Source organism: Lactuca virosa, chromosome 8 (genome assembly GCF_052849685.1).
Source record: "Lactuca virosa cultivar CGN04683 chromosome 8, Lactuca_virosa_CGN04683_v6, whole genome shotgun sequence".
In the NCBI taxonomy this organism is placed as follows: Eukaryota; Viridiplantae; Streptophyta; class Magnoliopsida; order Asterales; family Asteraceae; genus Lactuca; species Lactuca virosa.
Window position 1 is genome coordinate 201,417,634 of NC_136433.1, and position 20,901 is coordinate 201,438,534.

Below are 20,901 nucleotides of genomic sequence, written 5' to 3' on the forward strand. Positions count from 1 at the left end.
CTCTATCTGAGATGATAGATATCGGCACTCCATGGAGTCTCACGATTTCCTTGATATAGATCCTTGTCAGACGCTCCATCTTGTATGATTCTTTTATTGGCAGGAAATGAGCGGATTTTGTTAATCTGTCAACTATTACCCATATGGTATCCAAACCATCAGTCGTCTTGGGTAGTTTAGTCAAAAAGTCCATAGTAATCCTTTCCCATTTCCACTCGGGAATTACTGGTTGCTGTAATAATCTCGAGGGCTTCTGATATTCCACCTTTACTTTAGCACATGTAAGGCATTTGCTAACGTAAGTGGCAATCTCTGCCTTCATGTTAGGCCACCAATAGTGTTGCTTGATATCCAAGTACATTTTATCTGAACCCGGATGGATGGAGTATCGCGTCTTGTGGGCTTCATTCATGACTACTTCTCTGAATCCCCCAAGTTTAGGGACCCAAATGCGGTTCATGAAGTAATATGCGCCGTCCTCCTTCACTTCGAAATTCTATTCCATTCCACGTAACGCTTCGCTAGTTCTGTTTTCTGCCTTCATGGCATCCGACTGGGCTGCTCTGGTTTGCGAGGTCAGGTGGGATTGGATGGTTATCGAGAGAGTTTTCAAACGACGATTCGAGTAATCCTTTCGACTCAAGGCATCAGCTACCACGTTAGCTTTACCTGGGTGGTACTTGATTTCGCACTCGTAATCGTTCAGCAGTTCAACCCATCTTCGTTGCCTCATGTTTAACTCCTTTTGATTTAAGATGTGCTGGAGACTCTTGTGGTCGGTGAAAATTGTGCACTTGGTACCATAAAGGTAGTGCCTCCAAATTTTCAGGGTGAAGACCATAGCTCCTAATTCCAGATCATGGGTGGTATAATTCACCTCATGTGTCTTTAGTTGTCGGGACGCATAAGCTATCACCTTCCCACGCTGCATGAGCACACAGCCCAAAGCTTGGTTCGATGCATCATAGTAAACCACAAAGTCTTTTGTTCCTTCCGGTAGTGATAGTACCGGCGCACTGCAGAGTGCTTGCTTCAGAGTTCGGAATGCAGCTTCTTGCTTATCTGTCCATTCGAAGGGTACACCCTTTTGTGTAAGCAAGGTAAGTGGCTTGGCTGTTTTGGAGAAATTTTGAATGAACCTCCTGTAGTAGCCTGCGAGACCTAAGAATTGACGAATTTCGGTGGGTGTTGTTGGGATCGCCCATCCTTCGATAGCTTTGACTTTAGAAGGATCCACGTGTATCCCTTCCTGACTAACAACATGACCCAAAAAGTTCACACTACAGAGCCAAAACTCACACTTAGAGAGTTTTGCGTATAACCTTTCAGTTCGCAGGGTTTCTAGGATTTGTCGGAGTTGTCGGTCGTGTTCTTCTTCGCTTCGAGAATAGACGAGGATATCGTCGATGAAAACGATGACAAAGTTGTCAAGGAATGGTCGGCAGATTCGATTCATTAGGTCCATGAATGCGGCAGGGGCATTCGTTAGACCGAAGGGCATTACGACAAATTCATAATGTCCATAACGAGTTCGGAAGGCGATTTTGGGGATATCCTCCTCCCGGACTTTGAGCTGGTGGTATCCGGATCGCAGGTCTATCTTAGAGAAGTAACTTGCTCCTTGGAGTTGGTCAAATAGATCGTCGATTCTCGGAAGTGGATAGCGGTTTTTGATAGTGAGCTTATTAAGTTCCCTATAGTCAATACACATCCTAAATGTACCGTCTTTCTTCTTAACAAAGAGGACCGGAGCTCCCCAAGGTGAGAAACTGGGTCGGATGAATCCTTTGTCCAAAAGCTCGCTGAGTTGACTGGACAACTCTTGCATTTCCGCAGGAGCCAATCTGTAGGGTGATTTGGCGATGGGAGTAGCTCCTGGCACTAGATCAATTCAGAATTCGACTTGTCTTTCTGGGGGTATCCCCGGAAGGTCTTCAGGAAATACATCCGGGAAATCGCAAGCCACATGGATGTTTCGAATATTGATCTCTTCTTTGGACTTATCCACTATATGAGCTAGAAACGTCAAGTCCTTCTTTCGTAGATACTTTTGTGCCTTAATACACGAGATAAGACGAAGGTTCGTGTTGGGTTTGTCTCCGTATATAATTAGGGTTTCGTGATTTGGGAGGTGAAGGCGAACGGCCTTCTCGTGACACATAATTTCAGCATGGTGGGGGCTTAACCAGTCCATGCCGATAATCACATCAAAACTCCTAATGGAAACAGGCATTAAGTTTATTTGAAAGACGTGATGATCAAGGTCAGGGTACATCCGATGTAGATTTCCCCAGTGGATTCTGTTTTCCCATTAGCCATTTCCACCGTAAAGGTTTCATTAAGCTTTTGGGGTTGTTGTTTTAACAAGTGTTTGAACTTATTACTCATAAAACTTCGTTCTGCCCCGGTATCAAATAGGATGCATGCATAAGTGTGGTTTAGGAGAAACGTACCGGTGACAACAGCGGGATCCTGAACTGTTTCTCCTTGTCCCATGGTCAGCACTCTTCCTGCTCCTCCATTCCCAGGGTTGTTGATGTTGGGGCAGTTTCGACGGATATGCCCAGTCTTTCCACATCCATAGCAGGTGGGGCTTGATCCTGCATTATTGCCGCTATTGTTGGTGTTGCTGTTGTTGTTGTGGTTGTTGTTGTTTCCTTGTTGCTGATTTTAGGGAGGATAGGCCCTGCAATACTTTGCCGTGTGACCCTTCCGATTGCAACTGGTACAATGCATCTCTCTGCATTCACCATTATGATGAAGACTGCACTTGTTGCACTTTGGGAGATTCCTAGAATACTGCCTAGGGGCACTTGGATTAGCTGAAGCTGGAGCATGTGGTGTGGAGGGTACTTGGGTGGTTGCAACATTGACTGTCACTGTTTGTTGTTTCTTTGATGACTCCGAGCCTTGTCGCCCTTTTCTCTTGTTGTTCTTTCCCTTCTTGTTGTCACTCTCCTTCTTGCCTTCAGTTTCCACTGGTTTCTCGCCCTTCTTGTTGTTGTGGTCGTATAGTTTCTTAGCCAACCTCTTGGCACTGTCGAAGGTTTCAGGATTTGCAGCTATTACATTTCCTTGAATTGGGGAGGTTAATCCCCAGATGAATCGTTCGATTTTCTTTCCCTCTGAAGTGATCATGCCAGGGCACAACAGTGACAGCTCACTAAACCTTGATATGTATGCATCTATGTCGGAGTTTCGGACGGTGAGATTCCATAACTCTTGCTCCATTTTCTGGATTTCGCCTCATGGGCAGTACTCGGCCATCAGCATTTCTTTCGACTCCGCCCACGGCATAGCATTGGCTACGGGGAGAGTCATGGCCTCTACATGTCCATTCCACCAGGTGAGAGCCTGGTCAACAAATGTGCATGCGGCGAACTTCACTTTCACCTCCTCGGGGCATTCACATATCTCAAATACTGATTCCACCTTTTCCATCCATCTCTTTAGGGTTATCATTCCACCTGTGCCATTAAAGGTTCGTGGCTTGGCGTTGGTGAAATCCTTGTAGGAGCATGTCTTGGTAGGTCCTTGATATATTCCGTTGTTCGAACTTCCAGCTCCTTGTCCATTGACTCCACCATTGTTCCCTTGGTGGATTTGCACCATGGCCGCAGTAACCGCAGTAGATACAGCTGCTTGGAATGCAGCTGAGTTGACTTCGGGTGTGGTTGGTCCAGGGTTTCCACGGGTTGGTCGTTGGGGCATCTTTCTGTCATTAAACGGAAAGATGTTGAGCGCCTATTATTTTTTTGTGAGATTGTGGTCCTATAAACTAGGTGTATGGTGTATACTTAAGTGGTTCCGCATGTTAACATACAATCATGGATACATAACACATAACAGATAACAACCTCACAATAGAACACATAAAATTTTCCATTAATATTATCCGCATTTTTGTTACATGAAAATTTGCTCGAAGGAGCATACATAAGTGGTGCAGGTTCGGCAGCGTAACGACTCTATGAGTAGTGTAATCACTTAAACATAGAGTCGATGGTACATAGCATATATCATATAAGCATAATACTAACGATAGATATGACTAGTCCTAACACTCTAAGGAGCGCTCGACGATGGTAGTGAGGTCATATACCGAAGTGTTGTGCCAACAACTGGGCCATCTCAGTCATTTCTCCAATGACTTCATCTCTCTCCTGTCCCGCTTGCACCGCTCGTGCTTCCACGGCGAATAGCTGTTGCCGCAGAGCATTAATCTCAGCTTCCGGAGAGCGATTCTCCCTCGAGGGGTTTCTTGGGGGGGCGGGGTGGTCCTGCTGCATCTCACTGGTAGGTGATGTGGCAGAATCCTTGCCTGAGTCTTGCTCTTCATCCATGTCGTCGTCGGTCCCATCAAACTCGTAGTCTGTGTCCGTGTACTCATCGGGCCCAATGTCGTGTGCTCCCCCTTGGTCTCCCTCGGGTTCGTCCTCGATCATTCCGTGGGCCACTAAGGCCTGATGAAACTGAATGCCCTGGTGTTCTCCTTCCATGGTGACTGAGAGGAGGTATATGAATAACTATTATTACTCCTAAGATGTTTTAATTATTATGTAGATTGAGTTGATGTTCTTTTCTTGGTAACAAGGGGTATGTTTTTAGGTTTACCGTCCATCGAGGTTTTTACCGGGGTATGTAATAGTTGTACTTCGGAGAAAATGTAGTTGATCAGGCTACATCCACCCCTTAATACAACTAAGAACAGTCCCGACTTAACCAATATGTCAGTATTATCTTATTTGACTTGGTATTATGTTCTTTTTCCTATATCGTACAAGTAAAGATGTTTTGTCGTTGTGTTTTATTTGTTTTGTTCAGAGTTGTTTTAGTCCCTCTTTAGTTTATAGTTGCATATCAATGTGTGGTTAGATATGCCAGTTCACTATAAACAGAGCTCTGATACCAACCTGTCACACCCCCGAACCAGACGGCGGAAACGTCCGAGGGCTCGCGTGACTTAAATTGAATATCATCACAATGGATATAAATGAATCATAACATAAACATCACCATGCATCAATACATTACAACTGATAGTGTTCACATCCAGTACATTGTTTTAAATATTACACATCCATAACATAAGTTGTTTAAGAGTTTTCAAAACATAGCTTCCTAACATACTTGATATTACCCTGCAGCTTACCTGTTACCTGAGAATACAAGTTATTTTGAAAAACGTCAACATATGAAATGTTGTTGAGTTCATAAGCAGGGTTGTGATAAAAATGATTTGTGTAGTTTATAAAACCCAAAAAATCCGATATTTTCTGAAAAGACAATTGTTTACCAAAGTGTGAAGATCCATAAGTTGATGCATGAATGATTTCAAAACGTGTATAAAAGGGAGTTTGGTATTATAGTTATAGAAAAATACAAGCGAGTGGTATTGATTTCCTCGAAAAACCCGATGTTTTCCGATAACATAAAATATAATTGTTTTTCAAATTGCTATACCGTCACAACGACTGATTTTGATTACTCTTCCTTGATTTCTCGGATGATATTGGATTAATTAATTATGTGAGTCGTTATAACCATGCATAATAATGACTAGTTCGTCTGTCTTGGCATCCTAATGTACGCCGGGATTGATCTTAAGATTTTGTCACCCTAGACTGGCCGAGTCTAACTGTAGCGAACAACTGAGGTGTGGGGGAGTCGCCCCCGTATAGATCTATACACAAACTCTTGCTCTCCTTCCAGGAGACTTTGATTATTACTACAGACTACGAACGACCCTTAGAGGTTTCGCCCGTTATTACTCACTTAATCCAAACAACATTGATTACTATTGATTAACGACCTAAATTTGTTTACTTTGATTACACATAAGCCTAACAAACGAGGGGAAGAGGAATACAAAGTCCTGCTACTTTCGTGAGTTATTTTAGGCTGTTGGGTATACGAAGGACACGTTGGCCCATTTCGCATTTGATTTACTTGGACCTTACTAGCAATGCTAATGGGCCACTAAGGCCCAATAGCACTTAAAGCCATTGAGGGTCCCTTAAATATGAAATTGGGTCATAGAAGGCCCAATAACATTTATTATTATTATCCCTTGGGCCCAAAAATCATGTTAATGGATCACAAAGGCCCAACAAGCATGATTGTAACTTTCAAGCCCAAAGTTTCGAATGTTTACTTGTTTTAGGTATTGTATAATTGTTGGAAGGTTTGATTGGACGATTGTAATTTTTGTATCGACACGAGACCGATCGATTTGTTTATAACGATTTTTGGATTTATACGTATATTCATCTTTCTATTTTCATGAGTTGTAGTTTTTGGTATTTTTGATTCAATTATCTTAACAATAAACTAATTGGTTCAAAATGTTGGTTTTGACCCTTTTCAGCCCTTCTTTAATAAAAATAACAATTTTAGTCCTTTATACAAACAAAAGACATTTTAAGCCCTTAAACTAATTTCTTGACAATTTTGACCCATAGACTTGTTCAAGTGGTATTTTTAGCACAAAGCTTATTCTTTGGCAGTTTCAGCCCTTCCAGAAAAGTGTTTTTCGGTTAAAGTCCAAACTTTTTGCAACTTTCACAATTTTGGCCCAAATTCCAAAAAACTTTACATTTTTTTATCCTTTTTGGAAAAGAAAAGCATTTTAACCCTTGAAATAGTTTTGTTTACACTTTTTACCTCCTGTTTTGTGAAATTGATCATTCAGCCCCTTGAAAATTTGTTTTTTCGCAATTTTGGGCTTAATGGGCCGAAAAGCCCAAAATTTGGCCCATTAAGCTACAATTTACATTTCAAGTCCTTTGAAGAGCATAATATTCATAAAAACATTTATTTTAACTGTTTTGACTCCTTTGACCCTTAAGAAAAACCGTGAATGGCAATTTTAACCCAACTTTTGTTTATTTGACAATTTAAGCGCAAAAATTGGTTTTATGTTGCTATATGTTGATTTTAATCTTAGAGGGTACTTTTCTTGACTTGTTTAGTGTAGTATACCTTAGATCATGTTTGTTTTCCTTCTTATGCCATAGATCTCGACATTTCTTTCCTTTTTTTGTTTACATATTCAACACATAAGCACATAAAATCTCACATACATACATGAAAACATACATAGCATACACATACTCATAGATCTACACATTTTAGTTGTATTCTCCCCCATAAAACTTGTGAAAACCGAAAAGAGAGGGGTATGAACTCACCTTGAGTTTGTGGGTTCGGTTTTGAAGAAGAATGGAAGAAGTTTGATGCTATTCTCGGCCTAGCAAGCTTCTTGGAGGATCTTTGGCTTAGATGTGTTCAAGATTTGTAACTAGAAGTGATTTTTGAATGAAAAACTCCTTGGAATACTTCTAATTCTCGAAAATTTGGATGAAAAGGAGAAGAGAGTTCTTATGTGTTTGAGAGACATTTTTGAGAGTATGTGTGTGTTTGAGTTGGTTTCGGCCGAAGAAGAAAGAGAGGAGAGGGGAGAGAAGTTGCATGGGAACATGAGATGCCCTAGATGCATGAGATGTACTATACCTTGATAACCTTTGAGTAATAATGATGTGTCAACTTAGAAGTCAACTCCATTAATCTTCTTTTTTTTATATATAATGGCCGAGAATGGCTAAGGAGAGGAATGTGTTGGGCCTTTTTGAGTTTGAGTCCATAATATGGGCCTAATTTGATGGTTTTCGGCCCATTGGCCCTTTTAGATAAATTCACGGCCCAATATTCATCAAGTATGAGTCTTATGGCCCATTAGGGCTAATTAGGTTAGTTATGGCCCAATAAGGTCCATTAGGGTATTTTATTTCACTCTAGGCCCATTATGGCCCAAAATGTCAAAATAAATGAAAGTGGGTCCAATTAGAGTCCATATAGGAGTTCTAAGCCCAAAATAGTCAAATTGGAAGCTTATTGGTCCATTAGGCCCAATAAGAAAATCCTAATCCAAAATGGACTTAAACCGGGATTTCTAGGGTTTCCAATTCTTTGTTGACTATTTGCAGTGCTTGTATAAAGTGTTTGATGGAAGTTTTGTTGTTATTGAATAAGCATCTTACATGCTCTCACATTTTTGGTTCACAAATGTTATCATTGTTGTTGTTACAAAGCATCAAAATTCCTAGTTGTGACAGAGTTTTATGAAACTTTAATGTGACTTTTCATGTAACTTGAGTACAAGTTACAAAAACACATTTTGGAATCAACTCTTAGATTAAAATGGATTGAAAACACATAATCAATTAACTTTTCTATTAATCTAAGCAACTCATAAGAACAAGATAATTCAATCAAACTTTTTCATGTAATTAGACTAACCATTAAACTAATACAAAACATGAATCTATTGACAATTATCTTTGAAATTGGATTAGAATGAACATTACCACATCAAAAACAGGTTTATAGGTTCAAAAACAGCTTAGGGTAATGATTCTAGTCCAATTCCAGCCTTAAAAGTCGAAAATATGTTGTCAGGGGGTCCTACTCGTCGAGTGTATGAACCTACTGGACGAGTAGGATGAGTTTCCTCATGGACTCGGCGAGTCCAGTGCCCAGACAGCCAGAAAATCGAGTTTTTTCAGCTTTTTCAGCAATTTGCATCAAGTATAATCGAAAACAAGGCTAGGCTCTGATACCACTGTTGGGTTTTGAGCATTCTAACACTCCTAAGTGTACATGAAACCCTAAATACCTTGGATCTATGTTTTCTCTATTATACATACAAATATGAATATCCAAGGTATTATCCTAACTACCATACCAAAACATTGATACTAGGGTAATAAAATAGTAGAATACATACCTTGTTGTTGTTGCTTGACTCCATGAAGCTTGAGACCCTAGTGCCCCAAGTGTGACACCTCAAATGGTTCACACAACATCATATGCACTTGTAAGGACTTAGAGAAAGATGATACTTCATGAAATCGGCTTGCCCTTTCATTCACACACTTGTGGCCGATTTTTCCCAAGAATATGATCTTTATATTGTGTCACAATTAGGGTAAACCCTAATTGTCATGGCTTTCCATTTCCTTGGATCTATGGGTTCAAATACACCATGGAGCATCCATGGAGCATCCTATGGGTTTTAACCCAACTTGATAATCCATGGAGTCTTAGCCCACTATACAAGTATGGATGTTTTACACATTAACCCATATATTTAATTAGTCTTCTTTTGATCACTTAATTAATTCTAGATTAATTCTTGATCAATACTAATTAAATAATCTTATTAATATATTAGAACTTATAATATATTAATAAACGTTAAGTGTTATTTCTCTCATTTTAGTCTATCCAAATGCATGATGCCATGCAACCCAAATGGACCATGCCAAGTCGGGTCAAGTACATACCAATTATAGTTATGGACTTAGACACTAATCCAACAAAAGAAACAGCATTGTCTGACGAGCGACAAAAAAGCAGCGTCGATTCTTGAATGGCAACTATGAATTAGCGTCGATTCATATATTTTGAATGGCCACTGCGAAGGAAAGAAACCGACGTTGGGATCATTCTCTCTCTTTCTCTCTCTTCTCATATATTTTGTAAATTAAAAAGATGGGCAAAATGGTCAATACAGTCTAATTTCATGTGGACGGATAAAACACTTCAGTGGAAATATAAGATTCCTTATATATAATATGTGTCAAACATTACACATAATAAAGGAAACAGAAAAATACCAAATAAAAAATTCCAGATACTAGGAAGACCAGATTTCTTGAAATCACTGATCTTGGATAGTTAATGTTGATAACCCATCTCATTGAACATATGTATAATTTGAGGGAATGAGAAATCAACATACGGTGGTGAATTTGGAATTTCAAGAATTTGGCAAAAGAGTGTCTTCGACAATCTGACATTTTTGTCATTCACCAAATTGAAAGTAATGGCATCAAAAGCTTTGTTGTATGTAGCTGTTGATCCTGCTTGAGAAAGCCATGACATCGGAACTGAAAACGAACTGAACATTGCCTTTGACAGAACAGAACTCTTCAAAGCAACAACTAACATCTTCAATTCTTCAGGGTACTGAGAAACATCGGCCTCTACTTGATAGTTAGTTCCTTGAATCTTCATAATCGGTAATGAAGACACATCATCAGTGGCTTGAGAAGGGTCAGTATCGACATGAGCAGAAGTCGCCATTGTTAGGGTTTGAAAGCTTTGAAGATCAGAGAGATTTTGGGAATTTTTCCTCTGAACGCGGAAACCGATAATAGACCCTTGTATCCCCTTTTATATGTAACCCTGGAGTTTGAATTTGAAGCGGGATGTGCATTTAATGAGATCCGACGTGGCACCTTGAAAGTCGGACCACTACTTAAAAGTAGCCATACGTCAAAAAGTAACTGTCACTTCTCCTTGAAACTCGGACAAAATACCATACATCATTGAAAAACAACCTGTATTGTTTTCCCCAAGAGAATTGTAACCGTCAGAACCCTTCGGATGGAAGTAAGGCTCTTTCACTTTTGGGATGAAAAGCAAAGTCATATGCCAGATGTTTGAAATCATCAGCCTGAGTTGGTATTACTCAGAACCTCAAGGATTTCGTGAGTGCAGTGTTCCAAAGAATTTAAACGAGAAGCAATAATAAGAAAATTTTGGGATACTGTGATGTCAAAATATCAATTTGACACGAAGGCAGATAAAACCCCGGGCAAAGATTGCTTCGTTAATCATCAAGAGAGATGATCAACAGCTTGTGTATGTTCCCGTGAAATACAATCGATTACTTGTAGAGAAGTATCGAAGGGCTTCTTTTATAAGGCTTCATGGGTAGCTATAAAAATTTCGTTACATATCAACCTAAACATACGGTGATAAATTGTAACAGAAATTACTTGTTTGACCAGTGTAGTCAGTGACAAGTTTGTTTTGAAAAATTTTAAGTGACTTTGGATTTCGAATGAAACTCACACGGAAATCATATTCATGAAAACATTTTTGCTGGATCTTGTTGGGTAACAAACATCATGGGTTTCGAATGTTTGATCAAGACCACTCATACGAAATGAATATGATTTGGAGTTTCGAATTTGGGGACTGAAACAAGTGTTTCGTGAAAATCTGGAACATAGTTCCCCGTCAATTCCTTAATAGTTTAGAAAATTGGGTTTCACTTTCATCACGGTCTCATGATGTCAGATCATAAACACAGATTTTTGATATGTCTAAGTCTCGATTGGTTTGACCAGAGACCTCTAGGACATATGTCTTCGTGTGTGATCGTGTAAGAACTTTTTGGATGAAAAGGATTGATGTAAGATACGAAATGTACCTCTGTTATATTTGGACAAAACAGTAAACTCTTAACTCATTGTGAGAAGAGTCAGGTAGCTCAGGAGACTAATGTGAATACAAGCCTGATTGGGAAGAAATTTCCGTATGAAAGATTTCATTAAGGCTTTCGTACACACACATTGAGTCAATGGAGGCTTTAGACAACATGCTGCAGCATGCTTCTAGGGACAACTTAACTAGTTCAAAATATCTAAAAATTTAAAGATTATCCACTGTGTATCATCATGAATATCTGCAACAAAGTACAAAAAAGAAATAAGAAACAAAATATTTTTGTTGTTTTGATTTTTCAAAAATAAAGAACGAAATAAAGAGAAAATATTTTTGATGTTTTTGATTTTTCGAAAATAAAGACAGAGCAAACGAAAATATTCGTGGAATTTTGAATTCTTCGAAAATAAAATGACAAAACAAATGAAAATCTTTTTGGATTTTTAATTTTTCGAAAATTAAATGAAAAAACAAACGAAAATCTTTTTGTATTTTTGATTTTTCGAAAAATAAATGACAAAACAAACGAAAATCTTTTTGGATTTTTAATTTTTCGAAAATTAAATGACAAAACAAACGAAAATCTTTTTGTATTTTTGATTTTTCGAAAAATAAATGACAAAACAAACGAAAATCTTTTTGGATTTTTGATTTTTCGAAAATTAAATGACAAAACAAACGAAAATCTTTTTGAATTTTTGATTTTTCGAAAATTAAATGACAAACGAAATGTACTTGTTGCAAATACACGAAATTTTATCAACCCCTGAAAAGTGACAAATTTACGAATTCGATGGGGTCGAAGCGTTGACTATGAACAGTAACCTCTGAACGCTGAATGACATTGCTTTGTCTTTTATTCAGCGCCTCTGAATCATTCCTGGTCAACCATCATTCTCCTTTTTCGCGTGGAACAGAATTTCCATCGATCATTCCAAGTCCTTCTAAAATTTTTACAAATGATTTTTCATCTAAAGGTTTCGTGAAAATATCAGCTAACTGATCAGTTGTTTTCACGAAATGCACTTCAATATTTCCATCCTCCACGTGATCCTTGAAGAAATGATAAGGAAGGGCTATATGTTTAGTCTTCGAATGCTGCACAGGATTATGAAAAATTCTTATTTCACTTTAAGAATCACAATATAATGGAATCTTTTTCATATTAATTGCATAATCATGCAATTGACTTTGGGTCCATATAATTTGTGATGTGCAAGCAGCAGCAACCACATATTCTGCGTCAGCTGTTGAAATTGATACACATGTTTGGTTTTTCGACTGCCAGCTCACCAATTTGCCATCGAGCAATTGACATCCGCCACTTGTGCTCTTTCTATCAAGATTACAACCACCAAAGTCTGCATCCGAATAAGCTTGAACAAAGAACCCAGTTTTCGAAGGATACCACAACTCTAACGAAATTGTTCCCTTAAGATAATGAAAAATATTCTTCACAGCAGTGAGATGTGGTTCTCGTGGATTTGACTGATACCTAGCACAATTACACACAGAGAACATGATATCAGGTCTACTAGTTGTAAGATAAAGTAATGAACCAATCATGCTCCTGTAAAGAGTTAGGTCAACTGCAGGTTTATCTAACGAAGGTTTCAACTTTATGCCAGTTGCCATAGGAACTCGTAACTTTGTGCTATTCGTCAATCCAAACTTCTCTAGCAGATTCTTCGTATATTTTTATTGATTAATAAAAATTCCTTCTCTGCTTTGACGAATATTCAATCCAAGAAAATTATTGATTTTTCCCATCATGCTCATTTCGAACTTACTTTTCATCAGATCTTCGAATTCTCTAGACAAGGCAGGGCCAGTTGAGCCAAAAATAATATCATCAACATAAATTTGAACAAGCATTAGATGATTCCCAACTTTCTTTCGAAATAATGTGAGGTCAACAGATCCTTGTTTAAATTTAGATTGCTTCAAAAATGAAGTAAGAGTTGCATACCATGCTCGTGGTGCTTGTTTTAATCTATAAACTGCCTTATCTAAAATATAAACATGATCAGGATGTTCTTCGTTAATAAAACCCGGGGGTTGTTCCATGTAAACTGTTTCTTCAAGCTCTCCATTTAAAAATGCACACTTCACGTCCATTTGATAAACATCAAAGTCTTTGTGAGCTGCATAAGCCAGAAATATACGAACAGCCTCGAGTCTTGCGACATGGGCAAAAGTTTCTTCATAGTCGATTCCTTCTTGTTGTGAATATCCTTTAACAACAAGTCTGGCTTCGTTTCGAATGATATTTCCTTCTTTGTCGGTTTTGTTTTTGAAAATCCATTTTAACCCGACAATCGAAACATTTTCAGGTTTAGGAATTAATCTCCAAACCTTGTTTCGTTCAAATTCAGACAATTCAGATTGCATCGCAACAACCCAATCTGAGTGTTCCATTGCAACCTTAACTGTCTTTGGTTCAATTTTAGAGATGAAAACATTGAACATGCAAAATTCTTGATGAGTATTCAATACCTCATTCTTTGCACGAATTTGAGCTCTTGTTAAAACACCCTCTTGCGGATTCCCAATTACTTGATCCTTCGGATGATCTCTTGTCCACTTTTCCATTGGTGGATAAGCTGGATCAAAGTCCAAAGGTGCATCTTCGTATAAATCATCATTCTCTGAACCTGCAATCGAACAAACATCATTAAAATCATTATTATTTTCATTATATTCTAAATGCTCCCCCTCAACGTTATGCTCCCCCTCAACATCAGCATCCAATCTCTCATTCTCCCCCTCGACAGAATACTCCCCCTCAACAAGAGTGTTCGAATCCAAGTGCTCCCCCTCCACTGGATTATTTTGCATACTTTCGCCTATCTCTTGAGAATTTGATGTTGAATCATCAGTAAGCTTGGTTAATTCTGGGAGATGATTATCATTGGCATTAATTTCAGCATCAACAGCATGATCTGAAATACCAAAAATTAAATCATAATCAATATCCAACATTTGTGAAGGTTCAGATTCATCTTGTATTTCTTTTAGAATAGGATGATTTTCAAAATGCGTTTCAGTTTGTTTAATATAGTAATCATCAAATGTAAGATTAAAAGTTTCTTCCATTTTTCGTGTTCTTTTGTTCAACACACGATATACGACTGAATTATGCGAATATCCCAAGAAAATCCCTTCATCTACTTTAGCTTGAAATTTCGTAAGATTGTCCTTGAGATTCATAATAAAGCACCTGCATCCGAAAACATGGAAAAATTTCAGATTAGGTTTTCGATTGTTGAGAATTTCGTATGGAGTGATGTTAAAACGCAGATGGATGAAAGATCTGCTTTGAGTAAAACATGCGGTGGATACTGCTTCAGCCCGAAGGTATTGTGGAAGATTCGCATATGACAGCATAGTCCTTGCTGCTTCGCATAGAGATCTATTTCTTCGTTCAACTACACCATTTTGTTGTGGTGTATATGGAGACGAAAAATTATGCGAAATTCCTTTGTCCACCAAAAATGAATCAAGAACATTGTTCTTAAATTCAATTCCATGATCACTCTTAATTTTTCGAACAGTCTTCTTCAACGTTGTTTCCATCTTTTTGATAAAGTCAATCATGATTTGTGCAACTTCGGATTTAAGCCTGAGAAAATAAACCCACGTGAATTTTGAAAAGTCATCAACAATTACTAAAATGTACCGTTTCTTGTTGAGTGTTGAAACTGTCGATGGACCACACAAATCAATATGTAAGAGCTCCAGTGGTTCGACAATTTTCGAATCAATCGTAATCGGATGACCTTGTTTATGTTGCTTGCCAACTTCACAAGCTGCACATAAAGAATCATTATCAAATTTAAGTACAGGTAAACCTCTTACCAGATCTTGTACAACAAGTTTGTTGATGTTTTGAAAGTTGAGATGTGAAAGTCTTCGATGCCAAAGCCAACTTATGTCTGATGAAGCTTTCGAAAGAAGACATACATCAGGTTTGCCTACTATCGGATTGATGTCCAAAGTGAACATGTCACCTTTCCTTTTTGATTTGAGCAAAACTTCTTTTGTGTTGACATTCGAAATGATGCTTCCCTCTTCGTTGAAAAGAACTTGATTGTCAGTGCCCACAACAAGTTGTGAAACACTTATCAAGTTATGTTGAAGACCTTCAACATAAGCAACACGATTCACTGTGAATTGTCCGTTCGTGATCTTCCCATATCCTTTGACTTGGCATTTTTGATTGTTACCAAATTTCACAACTCCAACATTCTTTAGGCTTCGACAATCTCGTAAATTCTCCTTCTTCCCAGTCATGTGACGAGAGCAACCACTATCAATATACCACTTGTTATCGTATTGCTCGTCACATAGTACCTGTAATCAGTGAAAAAATTTAGGTACCCAAGGCTTTTTGGGTCCTTGGAAATTAGATTTCAATTTCGAATGTAATGAAGAACTTTTAACCCAATCACAAACTTTGGTTTTGAGACTATCAATTAAGTTCACATCATCATTTAAAGGAACTGAAACATAAGATTTTGATGGTTTCGGATGTTCACTGACATTACCCTTTGTATTATGAGTTTGTGATTGTACATTCTTTGCTTTCACTACTGGTTTCCATGCTTTGACTGATATGTTCGAATCCTTAGAAGATGAACTTCCATTTGATGAAGTATTCACATACTTCTCATAGGCTTCGTGAATTTGCTCATTTGAAAATTTACTCGACTGATACATTTTTCCTTTGCCTTCAAGCCAATGATCAATATTCTTCCTTGAAGTTATCCCTTTTTCATGTGAAATTTTCAAAGTTTGTTTCTTCGTGTTATTAGGAAAATTTGGCTTTTGAGGAATGAAATCAACTTTTGGTTTCGTTAGAAAAGATTGAGCATAAGATGTATTAACAGTCGATTTAAAATGTTGACGTTGAGAGAATATTTGTGGTGGATTTGATTCATTTGAAAATTTCCTTGGAATAGTAGTTTTTGAAACTTTCGAAAACTCTGGTTGTTTATTCACTTCAGACCTTGAATGATTTGATTGAGATGAAGGTTGTTTATTTGTTGAAAAAGATGAATTTGTAGCTTTGAAAACATTTTTGGGTGATTGTGATTCAGACAAATATTTATTTGTTTGAGCGGGATTTTCCTTTTTGTCTGAAAAAGTTGTTGAATTCACAGTCTTAACAGGTTTTGTCGTTTCATTTGACATCTTTTGAGACTCAATAGTCTGCCAAAATATTTTCTTCCTAGCTTGTCTTTTTGAAATGTTATTTTCTTTCGAAAATTTGTCAATTTGATCTTTGAATTCCTTGGAGTTTAGTTTCACAACATTTTCATTTTCCACTACAACTGGTTTTGAAATTTCTTTTTCAATTTTTGAATTTTTCAACCCATTTTCTTTGTGGTTTTTGACGTTGAAAAACGTACGAATTCTTTGTTAGGTTGTTTTCAACTGTGCTTTGATTTGCGAAGAAACCTTCATCTTTTGTTTTCAAATTATCTTCTTCAACTAACTTCTTTAATTCTGGTTTGACATTCTCAACATTTCCAGTAGTTACGAACACTTGATTTGGGAAGATGACATCATCTGTACACTTGAAATTTGGATAAACCACAGTATTCGTTTCAAGAAAGTGAGCTCCTTGTTCATTCATCACCTTTTCGAACTTTTGTGTATCACCATACACTTGATCAACCACAATTCGACGAATTTCTTCTTCCTTTGAAGATTTCTTTTTCTTCGAAATTTTCTCTTCATTTTCATCATCGCTATCATCAGTTTGACTATCTCTGATGCCCACGAAGTCCAAATCACAAACTTTCGAAGTTGAGGGTTTATCAGTTTCTATCTTAACCATCAAGTCCTTAGCTTTTTCTTTCCCTTTAGATGTTGATGCAACATTAACAATAGCCAACTGGGAACAATCAACATCCTCAAGATCACTAATTTCACTAATATTGTCAGAATTATCTTCAATATCAGCAAAATTAGATTGAGAATCAGATGTTGAGTTCTCAGTCTTTTTCGAAATTTGGATTTGTTCAGATTTAGTCAAAGTATCATTCACTATGTTAACTAATTCATTTGTATCAAGACATTCATCAATTTTGACAATTCCATATTTATATCTATCATCAGGAACTTTGTCAAATTCAGCTATTATCTTCTCACAATCATACGAAACATTATCTACCTTAGCTCTTTCGTATGTAGAAAAGGCAGTAATTTTCTATGTTGCTCTTTACTTATTTCACATGAATGATGTAAATTAGTTAATTTGCCATACAGTCTCTTAGCAGAATTACAGTATATGTTTCTTTGTGCTAGCAAAAGTTTGACTTCATTTGATAAAGTATCCCTGTCACACATAATGTTTGTTATCTGTAATTCTAAACAATCAACTTTACTTATTTTCATGTCTAATCGCTTTTTGGTCTCTAATAACTCCATGGACAACTTGTTGGCCTCATTGCTAGCAGACACAACAATTGAATCAAAATAAATAACAGTCTCATTAAAAGATATTAGTTCAGAGTCATAAGCATGTTTAGGAATATTAAAAGATTCGAGAATATTACGTACCTTTGTCGTCATTGGAGATTTGTCTGTTGCCTTGGATACGAAGCATCTACCTTTCACTTCGAATTCCCCTTCATCTGAGTCCTCCTCCATCTTCGCATACATTGCTCCATGTGTTGGATTCCTCATCTCTTCATCGTCTGATCCAAATGACCAGAATTGATAGGTTCCATCTTCCTCCTGTTCACCCCTTGCGACCAGCGACAAATTCTTAGCTTTCGCACGAACCTCCTCAAGCTTCTCTGCGTAATAAGCCTCATCTTTTACTTTATTCTTCCTCTCATCCTTATTTCGCAGCATACAATCATTCACAAGATGATTGGCTCCATTGCAATAATGACAATCTACTCCAACATCACCTTTCAGCTTCTTTTCACTCTTCCCCTCAGACACCTTCGAATCTTTCTTCTCAACCTTCTTCTTCTCCTCAACAACAGCTTTACTCACAACACTTCCTTTCACCTCAGCTAGCTTAGCCTTCGGATTGAATAACTTTTTGAAAAACTTCTTAACACGATTATTCGAGTAAAATGCTATTGCCTCATCATCCGAATTCATGATGAATCCCTCTTCTTCCTCTGAATAACCTTTTTCAGCTTCTTTCTCAGATATCTTGGACACAAACTCAGCTTTGACTCCTCAGCCATTTCATTAACCTCACTTTCGTGTGTCTTCAACTGATTGTACAGATCATTGAGAGATGATGTATCAAAACTTTGCTGATTCTTCACCATCATACTCACGCTTCTCCATTCTTTTTGAAGACCCATCACAAAGATGAGATTGAATTCCATTGAAGTCCTGGTGATTCCATAGCGATTGCAACGGTAGATTAACTCGTTCAGACGATCATAGTACACTTCAATTGTTTCACCTTCTTTTTGTCTGAAATCTTTCAGCTCAACCAAGCACTGTTTGACTGAATTGATTTTCGTCTTCTCACTTCCTTGAAACTTTTCTTTCAGATTGTTCCAGATCTCCTTAGCAGTTGTACAAATCCTTACGTAATTGTACACAACTGGAGGTAAAGCTCCTCGTAATTCCCTCATACGTCTCTTCTCCAGTTTCTTCATACGATCAGTTTGATTTCAACACCAGAACTTGCAGAAGATGATCCAATTGCTTGAACATTCGCCGGAGGATTGACATTTCCAGAGATACATGACCATAATTCTTCATCAAGGCCATTCAGATAATCCTGCATACGATCAGCTCATTGATCATAGTATTCAGGGATTAGCATTGGAATTTTGGTCGATGATCCTAACAGATGAGAAAACGAGGTCATGGAATTGAGATTGAAGCTCGCCATTGTTGTACGGAAGATGATTTTGAGAATTTTGAAGAAAATTTGAGAACAAACTAGTTGAATCAAATCGGAATTACAAGAAGAACACTCGATTCAACAATTCAAATGCAGAATCGAATCACAAACTAAAATCTAGACAAATTTTTCACTATTAAAAAGTGCAGAAACTTTTGAACCAAAAAGTTGATTCAAAAACTTTTTGAATAGGTGAAAATCATATCACAGATGTGATTCCTGCTCTGATAACAATTGATGAACCAATGAATCGAGTATAAAATGAATCAGAGTTAAAATTGAAGTAAGAATGCGAAATTGAACAACATATGTAAATATGATCTTGTTTCAGCTCTATTACGCTTTCGAATGTTTACAGAGTACAAAGACAGGTCTGTAAAACAACTCTTATCTAACTCTAGTAAATATCCCTATTTATACGAAACAGAAAGCGTACAAAAAATATATTAAGGCATAGACACTTAAGTTTCGTATAAAAGCGCCTTAGTAAAATAGATTACAGAACAAACGAAGAGTACAAAACACACTTCGACTAATTACAACATATTGGACCCTTACAAAATGATATTAGAATTTGTCAATCAGAATTAAATAGAATCTCGGTCATATATATATATATATATATATATATATATATATATATATATATATATATATATATATATATATATATATATATATATATATATTAAAAAAGTTAAGAGTTAGGAATAGTAAACATGTATATATTTTTGTCAACTTTGCATATTATTCTTTTGTAATTTTGACATTTTTGGTCATTTCAATCAAAATTTTTACATTTTTTAGGAACCTTTTAATATTCAAAGTTTGGCCACAAAACTTTAAGGAATTGACAACTTTGGTCCATTTTCTAAAAACTTGCTAATTCCGATCCCTTTAATTCTTTAGCCATTTTGACATTTTTGGTCCTTGCAGTCAAAACTTTTACATTTATTCATAAAAAAAACGGTCCGAGGCAAAGCCTGTGTTTTTCATTCTTGCACTTTCTACGTCTGTCATTTTCTTCTTTTGGTATATTTTTTTATATTGGTCCTCATTTTTTTTTTGTTTTTTCCTACTGTCACCAAAGTTAACTAAAACAGTCAACAACGCCTATTAATCTATAAACAAAAACGACACCCAAATCAGATGCACACGGCTCATGCGGAGCATGGACAACTTATCTAGTTTATATAGATAAAGTCACAAACATATTCCCAAGACATAACAATTATTAAAATGTCAACATTAAGTAAATCTAAATCAAATCCATGTCAACACAAACTAACATAATATCTTATAACACAACAAAGAGTCGAGGACGTTTACTAAAGCATAAGAGGGGAAACAACGACCAAAATCTATATGCTAAAATACCGATATTTTTAAAAATATGCGTTTCAATCATTACAACTAGAATAATAAGAAAAAATTTAAATTATTGCCATTAATGCTTTGCAATACAATTGAATATATTACGTCCATGGTATATTATTGGTGTATAGATCATAAGTCATTAAAAAACGTATGGGAAAATATTAATTATCATTTTAAATTTATGGAATATATTGTCAATTCTATAAATAATTTCGTTGATTTAGGAAACAACATGAATAAAATAATACAAAGTGATCGTTCTAAACTTATTTAATTTTATACAGGTGATCTTTGGTGCAAGAGACTAGATCTTGCATATATATATATATATATATATATAT